The sequence below is a fragment of the Balaenoptera musculus genome, chromosome 2 (assembly GCF_009873245.2).
Source record: "Balaenoptera musculus isolate JJ_BM4_2016_0621 chromosome 2, mBalMus1.pri.v3, whole genome shotgun sequence".
Lineage (NCBI taxonomy): Eukaryota > Metazoa > Chordata > Mammalia > Artiodactyla > Balaenopteridae > Balaenoptera > Balaenoptera musculus.
In genome coordinates, this window is record NC_045786.1 from 17,968,738 (window position 1) to 17,981,643 (window position 12,906).

At 40.9% G+C, this 12,906-nt stretch overlaps 1 protein-coding gene across 15 annotated transcripts in view; it reads right to left on the reverse strand.

Annotated features, from left to right (window-relative positions):
• Positions 1–12,906, reverse strand: part of PARD3 (par-3 family cell polarity regulator) — a 629,285-nt gene that overhangs the window by 380,653 nt on the left and 235,726 nt on the right. The window lies entirely within an intron of this gene.

The window sequence follows — 12,906 nt, forward strand, 5'->3', positions numbered from 1 at the left end:
GGGGATGGAGTGGATTTAAATCTTTTTGTCAATGATATATCAAGTGGAAAAGAAAGTGCATATATACCTATATATAATGCATATACATGATATATAGTTTATACAGCAAAAGGTATAAGGGACCCTTCATATGGGAAGAAAGGTATATTAACAACTGTGCAGCATCTGCTCGTCTGTGCCTAAGAAACACAGAAAGGATACAAGAAACTAATGAGACGGGTAGGCTACAGGGAGTTAGTAGGAACAGGGTTGAAAGAAAGAGAGAATGGGAACAATGGTGGAGATAAATGGGGCAGTAACACTTTTCTGAATATATTTTTCTGTAACTCTGACTCTTAGAGCCAACATAATGATTCAAATACCTAAAAGAGAAATAAATAATTGAAATCGACCAGGAGGCAAGGTGGGGTCTGGGGGTCGGGAATCTAAAATGGAGCACAAACAAATAAACCCAACTATGTTACAAATGAAAAACAGAACCACAACGAAAAGGGTGGGGAAGAAAAGAACTGAGTCACTTCATAAAACTATTTTTTTTTCACTGTTTAATGTAAGGCTAAAGGCAAAAAGAACCTTCACAGAAATATTGTATTCTAGTTAGTAAAGTTGTTCCTTACAAGCGCGTGGTTTAGAAACTCATACTACTACTCCTCCTCCTCCTCCTCCTCACACACACACACAGCAGGAATGAATGAAAAAGAAAAATATTTTGGATAATGAGAGCCAAAGTTCTCACCGCCAGAAACAGAAGTTACAAGCAAGGAAATATACTGTAGTATTAGATTAGAATTAGAGGCATCAATATGAACTTGTAGTTTTTATAAGTAGGTAGGCAGACGGGTATGGACGTATGTGAATACATGTGTCCTAGCTCTGTCCACTGAGAGATCCTAGAAGCAATGACATTGCTTCAATGTCAAATTGCTGGTCCAAGAACCAATGAACACAAGTAGCCAGATCATGGTTTCTAACACTATTCTCCAATAAATGAACTAGAACTCCTTAGAAAAATAGTTAATTCCAGGGTCGGGGACAGAGAAAATACATGATGAGCCTGGAACACCTTGTGATGCTAAAGAACACATCAAAGGAAGCACATCAAAGGGAATTAGGGCCAACCTTAAGGAGCTCCCAAGGGCCGAAACCATTTGGGACACTTGTAAACGATCAAATAATGATAGCATTAGATTATAACCCGAGATAAACTAAACATCTGTGAGTTCATAATGATATAAGTAAATAATCGAAGAAATAAATAAACAAATGGTGGAGAATGGACAGCTTTTCCTTCCTGGAGCATCCCAATTAATAAATATAGAAAAAATAACTAAAAGAGAAATTATCACTAGGCAACCTCCACAGTCAGAACCATCTCAGGCAAGATCTACCAATGGATGCTAACGTTAATGGGTGAGAGTATGGTGAGGTATGGGCATATCTCAGGATATCTCCCCATAAGATGCTTTTTAATTAAAAAGAGAAAGTAGTGCCTGCGGGCAGAAACTTGGCAGACAGCACTTCACCAAGTGCTGTCACTTCACTTCATCAACATCACGTACCCTCTGAAAAATGCACTGAGAAGTATACAACGTTACTTCCATGGTACTCTTGCCCCAAATGCATAACTTTGGTCTAATCATGAGGAAACATCAGACAAATCCAAATTGAGGAACATTCTGTAAAAATAACCACTACTCTTTAAAAATACCAAGGTCGGGAAAGTAAAAGGCTGATGAAACTGTGTGCATTGGAGGAGACTGAGGAGAAACGTGAACAGCATGCGGTGTGAGCCCCTTGCCTGGCTCGTGGGCTAGACAAAAGGCGTTAGTGGGAAAGAGGCAAAATTCAGATGAGGGCTATAGATTAGTGAGTAGTATGGACTCAATGCTATTCGTTTCCTAACTTTGATAACTACACTATGATTATGTTGGATGTGAATATTAGGGATAGATGAAGGGTATATGGAAGCACTCTGTACTATTTTTGTAACTTTTCTGAAATATAAAACTATTTCAAAATTGAAAATTTTCATAATACAAAGCATAACAAAGTACCATAAAAATTAAAATTCAACCTATTTCTTCTTATAACTAAACAGTGGCAGCACTTCTTTAAAATCTCAAAGAGTAATAAAGTTCTAAGGCACAGAACACCTTGGTCATTCACGCTCCAATCCCATGCCTGGCGAACTAAGCTCAGCCTTCCAAGGAGAGAAGAGTCAGGACTGCACACAAAAAGAACCACACCTTCTGCCTCCAATCCAAGCCTTTTCAACGCCAATACTCCGGTCAGTTAACAGACCAAAGGTGTATTCACAGAATATGAAAAGGATTTATAATTACAGTTTGTCATTTTGAACAAATGCTATTGACATCAATCAATTCATAAGTCAAAAAAGAAAACCACCATAAGGTCATAGAGACATGAGACAAACAGGAAGCTCAGAATCCTGCTGGGGCATCTTATATAATTAGCTGATTAAACAATCTGAAGGAAGGTTAAGTGGTAAGAAGAAATTAAAGTCAGATGAATAGTTGGGCCACTCAACTTTATAATAAGCAACATCAGTGGGAAAAGAAATCCTTAGCAGTTATAAAAAATGGAAAGGTGTTTGTATATATACACTAAAGTTTCCATATACAGTATATGTGTGTGTGTGTTGTAGGTATATATATGTATGTATATATACATATATATAATCAGCCTGTTTATCTGACAAGCATCTCCCCATATTAGTAACACAGACATTCTACAGATCAGGGGTCAGCAAGCATTTTTCTTAAAAGGTCCAGATAGTAAATGTTTTTGGAGCTGTGCAATTCAAACAGTCTCTGTCACAACTATTCTACTCTGCACTGTAGCATGAAAACAGCCGTACACAATACATGAATAAATGAGGGTGACTATGTTTAAATAAAACTTTATTTACAAAGCAGGCAGTGGACCAAACTTGACCCTCGGGCCGTAGTTTGACGATCCTGCACTAGATTGCTCATCCCTCTAGTAACATCCAATTTAAATTTTTCAATTTGGGAAATAAAACTAGAAGTCAAGGTACCTTGGTAACCCTGATAAGCTAACAATATTCATTTCAAGCTCTTCATCAGGATTTTGAATTTCTGTACTTGATTTTAATTTCATCAGACTTCTCACAAGGTGTGTGGCTTAATATGCATTTTGAAGTTATTAAGTTCTGACATTTTGGCGCTTAATTGGAAGCAAATGAAATTCAAGTTTTGTTATTAACTTTTCACAATGATGTGTTCTCTCAAGAATCAAGTCCTTTCTGCAAACTGAAAATGGAGATTGAAAATTACAAAGAACGAGCCTTAAATGCCACACATGATGGAAGAACTTATACACTATATTAGTTTCAATAATTATCTTCAGCGTTTTGAGAAAACACAAGAATTATGAAATCTGGACTGTGCCACGAACAAATGCTGTTTGAATTTCAGTGGCAGAATCACAGTTGGTGATTTGCAATATGCCAATAACATACAATTCTACAGCTTTCATTTAAACCAAACTTTAAGTGCCAGGTGCAGACAAAAAGTAACTTTGTGTTAAACGGGGAAGGATACATGATTTTCGAAAATCTACTCTACAAGAATACACAGTAGCACAGCAAAAGAAAACGAGACCTTCACAAAAACATCACATATTAAAAATCTCTATCATGTCCTTCAAAAACTAAAGGAAATGTCTTGCTTTTAAATTTGTGAAACGTGACTCAAATCCATATTTTAACAGATGGAATCTTCACTGCTGTCCATGAAGTAGACTGTTTTTGAAAGTTCACTTTAACTTTCAATAGTTATTACTTCATTGCTCTTCTGATCCATTCGCCCATCCAGTCTCCACGAGGAAAGACAGGCAGAATTTAGGATAGCACCCACGATGACCCACCTAGAAATAAAACTCCAAACTTGGCCACACATTTCCACCTCCCTCAGAACAAGTCATTTCAGCTGCCTGAGACATCAGAACCCTCCAACAGAAAACCCATTTCGTAAACATCACATGCAAATGCATACATAAACCACTTGGATCAAGGGTGGCCTCTTTCATGGATAAAAATATGAGCTAAAAGCCCAGAACTGTGTGTAGCCATGTGGCTAAGAGCATAGAATTCACAAAGAGAACTACATTCAAAACCAGCTCTGACCTTACTTCTTAGATGGATGTTGGCCTAATCCACTGGCCTCTCGGCCATTTCTAAGCCTTACTTTGTCCTCATCTGGAAAGAGGATGGTGATTGTGGTAGGCAGAATAATGCCCATGACTGTCCACACCCAAATCCCCAGAACCTTCCATGGCAAAAGGGACCTGAAGATGTGATTCAGATCAAGGACCTTAAAACAGGGAGACTGTCCAGGATTATCCAGTGGGCCTCAGCTAATCACAGGAGTCTGGATAAGTGGAGACCCTTTCCCAGCTGTGGTCAGAGGGAGATATAACACTGGTTAGAGAGAGATTACACTTCTGACTTTGAGGATAAAGCCAGGGAGCCGTGAGCCAAGGAACGCAGGGGCCTCTGGAAGGCGAGAGAATGAATTCTCCCCTAGGGTCTCCAGGAAAGAATGCAGCTCTACTCCACCCTGACGTTACCCATGTCAGACTTCTACCCTACAGAACTACAAGTTAATAAATGTGTGATGTTTTAAACCACTAGTTTGTGGTAATTTGTTATGGCAGCAATGGGAAACTAATCTAGTGCCAAGACCTCTCCTCCTGGACTTGTGATAAATAAGAGAGAAGGCATGTCGACTTTCAGAACACAAGCGCGTGCTTACTGTTAGCTATTATTAAGTGATAGTGTGGTGGTTGATAAATATATACTTCTGGAAAACTGAGGATCAGTTTCAAGAGTAACTACAGACTGAGGCAAAGTTCTTCGATACACCAATAATAAGAGGGGAAAACAACAGGAAAAGGAAAGGAGAAGGCTTGCTAGAAAAATTCAACATCACAATAAGCACAGAGTGAAGTTCTTCTGCAGGTGCCCTCCATCCTCCCCTCAACGCCTCACACAAACACAGAGCAGCTTTTTACATCTCATTTCACTGAAAAGAAAACTGAGACTCAGAAAAATTAATATGACTAGAGCTTAGCTATAAGTATAGAATGAATCTGAAATTGGAAGTCAAACCCATCCAACTTCAGAGATCTTATTTTCTCCCAACCTCACTGCCCTGGAGCATCTAACAAGTCGACAGCAAGGTCTTCTAGGAAACTCCAGGCTATGAGCACCTACAAGTCTTGGAATCGAATTCTATTCATTCTTGATTAACTAAAGCTAACACCCCACCTTACCAAGTTAACATAATTTTGATACCACTACCTAAAAGTTTCTGAACATATCTGAGGGTAACCATGCTAAAGATATCATCACTCAGTCTTGATCAGAAGAGCTTTTTAAAAGAATCAAAAGATCTTGCAGATTCTGTCTTCCTACAGGAAATGGCAGGGGACCTAAGTCAAGTAGTTGCCTAAGTGAGGTCGCCAAGACTCTAGGCCCAGACGCCACACGCCCTCCAAAGCCATTTTACTGCCATAGCCCTTGAGTCATCCATCTGTCTCTGTTGATTTCTTCATGTAAGGGCTGCACATATCCAGAAAAAGTTGATTATTATGGGCCTCATGAACATCTTTTGCACACTCAACATTAATATATCGAATTGTTTGACTGTGAAATAAAGACCTGTAACTCTTTAGAAAGGCATCATGTTTCTGGCCCTGGAGAAGGTCCAAAGTATGTGGAAAAATACTAAAAATGACACTGAACTTGAAGATGCCTTTAAGACCCTTTCTTCACCTAAGGAACATGATTGGCCTCAATGAGTAAGCCAGATTCCACTGAATCACTTCATCTACGGTATCAAAGCAAAATCGGCAAGAAACACAAAAGACAACATGCACTTGATTTTGCTTCTGGTGGGGAACTCTCTGTGTTTGCCACATTTTCCAATATTCTTCCTAACACGAGACTATGATGATGATGCTTCTGAACCCCCAAGATAACGATGGCATCACGTAAAACAACACATCTCTGAACAATGGCAGGGAGGTTTCATAGGCAGATTTGCCTGTAAAGAATAAATGCAACAGAGAGAAAATGCAGTAAAAATGTGAGGGCTCTATCACAGTATAACATTCCAAAAAACTAACAATAAAAAGCAAGTAGTTGGAGATAACATGTATTTTATGACGGAAGTAAGGCTGTTCCATAACATACAGTTCTAAACTATCACTATTCCAAAAATGACTTTTTCTTCCCATAGGTCAATCTAGGAGTTTCTATAGTTAGGATCACACATATCGATACCTTTACTTTTTTTTTTTTTTTGCCCTTTGACTCAAGGACACACCTTTAAAAACATGGTAGGGAATTCCCTGATGGTCCAGTGGTTAGCACTCGGCGCTTTCATTGCCAGGGCCCAGGTTCGGTCCCTGGTCGGGGAACTAAGAATCCGCGAGCTGTGTAGCACAGCCAAAAGAAAAGGAAAACTAAGAGACACTAGCACGGTTATATAGATTAGTGCAGTATGTTATCTACTCACAAGAAGGGAACCTAACGAGATAAATATTTAACAGTGTCATTTCAAACGATATACCATGTAGGAGGGGGTAAGACATTCCCTACCTGAACAACCAAGGAGACCAACACCATCACAAGCTTCTACCTGTGGATGATCAAAGGTTACTGTCCCACAAGAGCTAACAGCATCTTTTAAGAAGGCAATATTTCATGGACAGAGATGCTTAATAAAGATATTGTGCTTCATCCGGAAATCACAGTGAAATCTATTCACCTATGACACTCCCCAGCTTATATTTCAGAGCTGGGATTTAATTCTGCTGTCCCTCAGGGTGACACACTGTGTCACCCACTGAGCCTTCAGACTAATTAGATTCCCAATTTAAGAGTTATGCTCAACTAATAGCCTTGAGTGTATCAACCGCAAACCACAATGAACACATGCAAATGCTGTAGCCATCAGCTGGCTGACCCACTTGTCAGACATAATGTAAACCCCTCCCCCTCCCATCCCCGTTACCAAGGGCCACTGTTCCGTTTGTACCCATCCATGAGGTTACAACTACATAACACTATTGCTGAAGTGTTAATAAAAAGCAAGACTGCACAGTAAGACAGAACAAAATGAATCTGAAATTGGCTAATCACACACATATGGGTTGACACCAAATTGGAGGAGGTAGCATTTGTTGTGATTTTACCATGAGCACATGCAGCTTCCCCTCAAAGAGATGACGGTAAAACTGGGAAAGAAGCCCTATGAACCTCAGAATCAAAGGTAATGATGTAATAATGAATTACTGTGTAGACATGGGCCAAAAAAACAACTATTAAATCAGTTTGTAAGCTTTCTAATGACTGAACTCACTTTAATGACAGAGGCAACACTAAATCCTTAGTCATTCTCTGAGCCCTACTTGCTCTCATGGTTCATTAAAAACTCATTTAAGGGCTTCCCTGGTGGCGCAGTGGTTGAGAGTCTGCCTGCCAATGCAGGGGACACGGGTTCGGGTCCTGGTCTGGGAGGATCCCACATGCCGTGGAGCGGCTGGGCCCGTGAGCCACAACTAGTGAGCCTGCGCATCTGGAGCCTGTGCTCCGCAACAAGAGAGGCTGCGATAGTGAGAGGCCCGCGCACTGCAATGAGGAGTGGCCCCCACTCGCCGCAACTAGAGAAAGCCCTCGCACAGAAACGAAGACCCAACACAGCCAAAAATAAATATAAAAATAAATAAATAAATAAATTAGAATAGACAAACCTGGGCTAAAAAACAAACAAAAAAAAAAGCAAAAAAAAAACTCATTTAAATAAAGCTACAGTTTTACTGGTCGAGTAAGCAAAACAACAGCAAAAGAATATATTTGGGCCAGTGGTGTTTTATAATAGTAGTAATACAAGCTGTACTAATAAAAACAAGCTCACAACAGGAGAATCTCAAGCTTGCCACTGAAAAACTTTAAATGTTATATAAGCAAGATTAATTCTCTGCTTCATCAGCATTTTAAAAATTAAGTGTATATTGTCTGATACAAAAAAAAAAAAAAAAACCCACACCAAAAACCGCAGAGCTTAGAAGAGAACTCTAAATGCCATGAGCACACTGAAGGCGTAGCCACTTTCCCTCCTGGCTAAGCTAAGAAAGGTGAGGAGCTGGAGTCCTTTCCCTGCACTGTACCTGGAGCCTCAACCTCAAATCTGTCTCAACTTCCAGCTCCGGGGCTTGAGAATTGAGAGGCAGCAGGTCCTCACCTATGGGTGCCCTGCCCCCGTCTCCTTGCCACTGCCAACCTCCTAACATACATCTCTCCAAAAGTGAGCGAGGGGTGGAAACAGGATTCAACAACAAGGTGTTTTAATCTGTACACAATTTAGCTTGTCAATCAGTACGCGTTACACATTGACTCAGGAAGAGCTGCATTAACGAATTGTAAATGAGAGACTCCCCCAGGAGTGACTCCTTTGATGAATGCCATAGTCTAGGGGTTGGGGATCTAAGTTTAAAAATATATGTATTATTAATCAAAAGTCCAACATCACGCAGAAAACAGACGGGCACAATGAGACAGGCGAAAACCGTACACACACACAGAGCCTTTCAATCAATGCTTCACTCTAAACTGTGATTAAAAGGTCCGCGACGAAAACCCACAGCCCCAGCGATGCGACTTGAGCTTTGCGGAGTATGTATGCATGAATGGCACTTCCCCTCTCTGTCCCACAAAGACATGCCATTGAACACGGACTCCACAGTCTAGGGCACCAGCCTCAACTATCCCCCACCCCTGAACCACAGACCAAAGGGATGAGAGGCTGCAACGTGATTGCTCAGCCCAGAAACGCAGCACCACAGTTACCACCAGGCAGGACCACTGCTCATGCCCGCCGTCCTGCACTTCTGGATTTCTGCCTCCACTTGGTGAGTCTGCTGAAGCTGAGTTGGCACCTTGGTTAGGAAGCCCCTCTAGTCTTTTTTACCTCCTCAGCTAGCCAGGTAAATTAAGCCAGGGCCTCTTCCACTGACCTGAAAACCTTGTCTCCGTATGCCCTCACCACCCCTGCACCTAGCAAGGTACAAACGTCTACATGAGAGGGGAGCAGGAGTCGATTTAAGCCTCAAGTCGCAAGGGCAGCCTCCCATCAACCTGTGCCCTAGACTCTGTGCTGTATGGAGTGCATATGTATCAGGTGATTCCAGGCTCACAGGAGAAATCTGCCACGGCTCATCAAATAACCACCTCACAGAACAATGCGTTCACATACTCTCCCTAAGCAACCCATCCCTGATTCCACTGTTGAATATATGACAAATGACTCATCACTAAAATTCCTTGCCAGTCAAATCCGGTGAACTATAATACTTTATTTTTTTGGCAGTGGGTAGCGGAAAACTTCCCATCCTAAAACAGAAATTTAAAGGATCACTTCCTTAGTTCTAAATTTTGCAACTTATGTTTAAAATTAGAAGCACGAGAAAAGAAAACTTGGCTCTGGTTCCATCAAGCCATCAGTGCTGAGAAGGAGTTAAGCAGAAAGCATCTCGGCACAACGTTAGACCTAGAGATGGTGCAACAGAGGTAAGCAAATCATCATCTCTGGCATTTACAGGCAAGATCATACTTCCAACTGAAGGAACCCGCCTTGTTTCCAAGGCAACTTGCCATTTGTATAGGGGACTCACTTGGGGGTTAGTAATCCCTTAACTGCTAACTTCACAATTTGAACCAGACTCCTACTGATATCTTAGCTTCCATCTAAAAGCATCATCAGGAAAAAAGAGAGTTTAACTGCTTTAAAAGACAGGAATTCAGAAGATTCTATGGCATTCATTGACTTTGAGGAGCAGGAGAGGGACACAGGAGCAAAAGGTGACTAAGAAAAGCACAATAGAAGAACTGGGAGTCGCTGCTTCTCAGTCATTTGTTTCCCATTGAAGACGCAGCAAACGCACCACTTCTGTTCACTCCAAGTTCTGAATGAAAATTCAGTTTATACTGATATATAACAAAAAGTCAGTCTTCATTCTGACAACCACAAGCCAACATTAGCAAAAGATCAGAGTTCAACAAATTTGTTTTGTAAAATATAACACTAATGTTACATTACAAAATGCCTTTCAGTTTAATTTGCATGGAAAAAGACAAAGTGTGATTTTTAAATATCCACCCAGAGGCAAAGATGAAAAACTTCAAACATTTTCTGACTCCTTTTTGCTACACTCATTATCTCACCACCTTCTACAAAGGAGAGATAACGTGTCCTTGACATTATCCCAAATTATCTTCAGTATGCAAGACAATGCTGATTAAATTAAGCTCATTTTAATCAGCTGGCAGGTTTATTCAAAAAGTAACTAAATAATAAAATTCTTTATAACAACTACTCTTCATTAGTATAACCTGCTTAGCAATGGTTTTTTAAAAAGCGAACACAGAATAAATACTAATTGTGTGTCAATCCTTTCTCCTCCATATTTGACAGATGAAAGAAATACCTTAGAAGTTGAACATTTCCCCTAATCCACAAATCGCTTTAATACTAAAATTTCACACAAATCTTTTGAAATCCAGTGCCATCTAATGGATTTAGCCAAGCACAAAGAGTTTTGAAACCTTAATTTTTGGCAGAACATATTCTGAAGAAAGACAGAATCTCTGCTTTCCTTCCATTTACATCTCACAGAAAACCTCCCCATGGCTGACCTGGAACTGGGGTGGTGGGCGGGGGGCGGTCAAGTCAAGGTCATCCCATCATTTGCAGTGCCCTCCACTCCTTTCATAAGGGCGAGGTTGCCAGTCTTGGATGGGTTCCCCAGGACGACTGAGGCTCAGAGAGGTGACCCCTCCCAGCTGTGGGACCTGGACAGTTCCACCACATTTTGGGTCTCAGTGCTGCATAGGGCTGTTGCATATGTTATTTTACTTAATTCTGAGCAAGTGCTTGGAAGGGTTCCTGCAGGTCACAAGTACTCAATAAACGTCAGCTACCATGATGATTTCAGAGAGCGTCAAGAGATTGAGGTTATCACCCGAGGAAGATGAAGGGCTCCAGGACTAAGTTCAGCCATGTGAACTTCATCCTGAAAACCCTGGGGCAGCCCTGAATGCACAGCAGTGTAATCTGCATTTATTCTGCAGAAGGCTTGGAGGAGTTTGGAGAAAGCACTGAAAGGGTAAACACGGCAGCTCGTCAGTACAATAGCGAAGAAGTCAGGAGGGCCTAGACTCATGGGAAAGCAGTGGAGTGAAAACACAATTAACACAAATAATTATTAAAACGCAAGGCTGAGACTTATTTAAAAGGCTTTGGTGCTTGGTGGGTGAGTGGCACCTTGGAGGAGGGGGACAAATCTGAGATGTCTAGGCTTGGGTGGCTGGGCAAGGGGCAAGTATAAGGACGAAGAAGTTTGGGATGAAAAACGATGCATTCAGATTGAGGTACATCCAGGATCCAATTCCCAGTAGACACCTGCAGTTGGGGGTCTATGGTGGGAAGGGGAGTTCAAGACTAATGACATGGAACTGGGCGATGTCACTGCTGGATGGTGGGTGAAGCCAGGAGTTTATTTAAGGTCCCAATCTGGATGTGGAGCATGTAGTGAAATCAGAACCAAACCACCACAAAGCTGAGATTGCAGGCTTCTCTCCTCTTCCTCCAATTTCATTTTGGAAGAAATTTGAGAATTGACTAAACAATGTAAGTAAACTCAAGGAAACCAGGAAAGGGAAAGTATCACGGGGTAGTGATCAGTAGTATTTAAATACCACCAGGAGGCATATTAGCACTTTCTCAAGGAAGGTGACATCAATACATATTTTCAACAAGTGGGACCTAAAGCTACTGCAATACCCGTGCTAAAATAATTTCAATAATAGGGAATGAATGGTAAAAGAATAGGAAAAAAACTTAATTTTTAGTCCACTGATATACAAAAAATAGACACTCAGATATTTGTTCAAATAACACTAAGCAAATAAATTCGTCTTCACATTATGCTGTCTCAACAGATGAGGATTCTGTAAACAGCTCTTGGTTTTCTTGTGAAAAGGTCTATTTCTTTCATCTTCGTGTCCCACCCTGCTCCTGCCTGAAAGGTGCCCCAATAAATACATGATGAATTAATATCAGTTTGCATATCTATTTTGCAACCCCTTTGAAAAGTATAGGCAAGCTAATACCAGCAGCTCATCATCCACTGCAAGTCCTCAGGGCATCATGCCCTAACCTCACGCCTTTGCTTGCACACCCAGAAAACCACAGCCTGCAAGAAGAGAGAAAGAGATCAGTGCAGCCTGTACCTTAGTTCACGGAATGAGACCAATTACCCACGTCATCGTCCTCCTACTTTTTCAACACTCTAGCATCGAGATCTTACTATTTATTCTCTGAAGCCAGAAGTATTTTTGAAGTAGGCTGAGGCTAGAATCTCGGGAAACAGTAGGCTGATGCAAAACAAAGAGCCATGGACTTTCCCGGAGTCCCTGACCCTCCAGCTGCAGTTTCCGCCTTTCCTATAGGAAGGATCACAACTTGCACTGCTGATTATACAAGGCTGCACCGGCGTATAAGGCCCATCACCTACTTCACTTTACTTATTCTTTTACTCACACCGTGCACCTACTATGTGCCAAGAAATGAACAAAATGAAAGAATGAACCTTCTCCACAGCAAAAACAAAATGCACAGAGGCACTGAATTCTGCATGTAGTTGCAGCAGATTCACAGATCTCCCTTCTAAAAGAAGGAAGACAGAATTAAAGACACATTTTCTAACATTCAATTAAATATCAATACACATTTCTTAAATTCCATCACATCACTCTGATAACCACAGTTATATATTAGTGTAAATCTCTCAACATCCTCG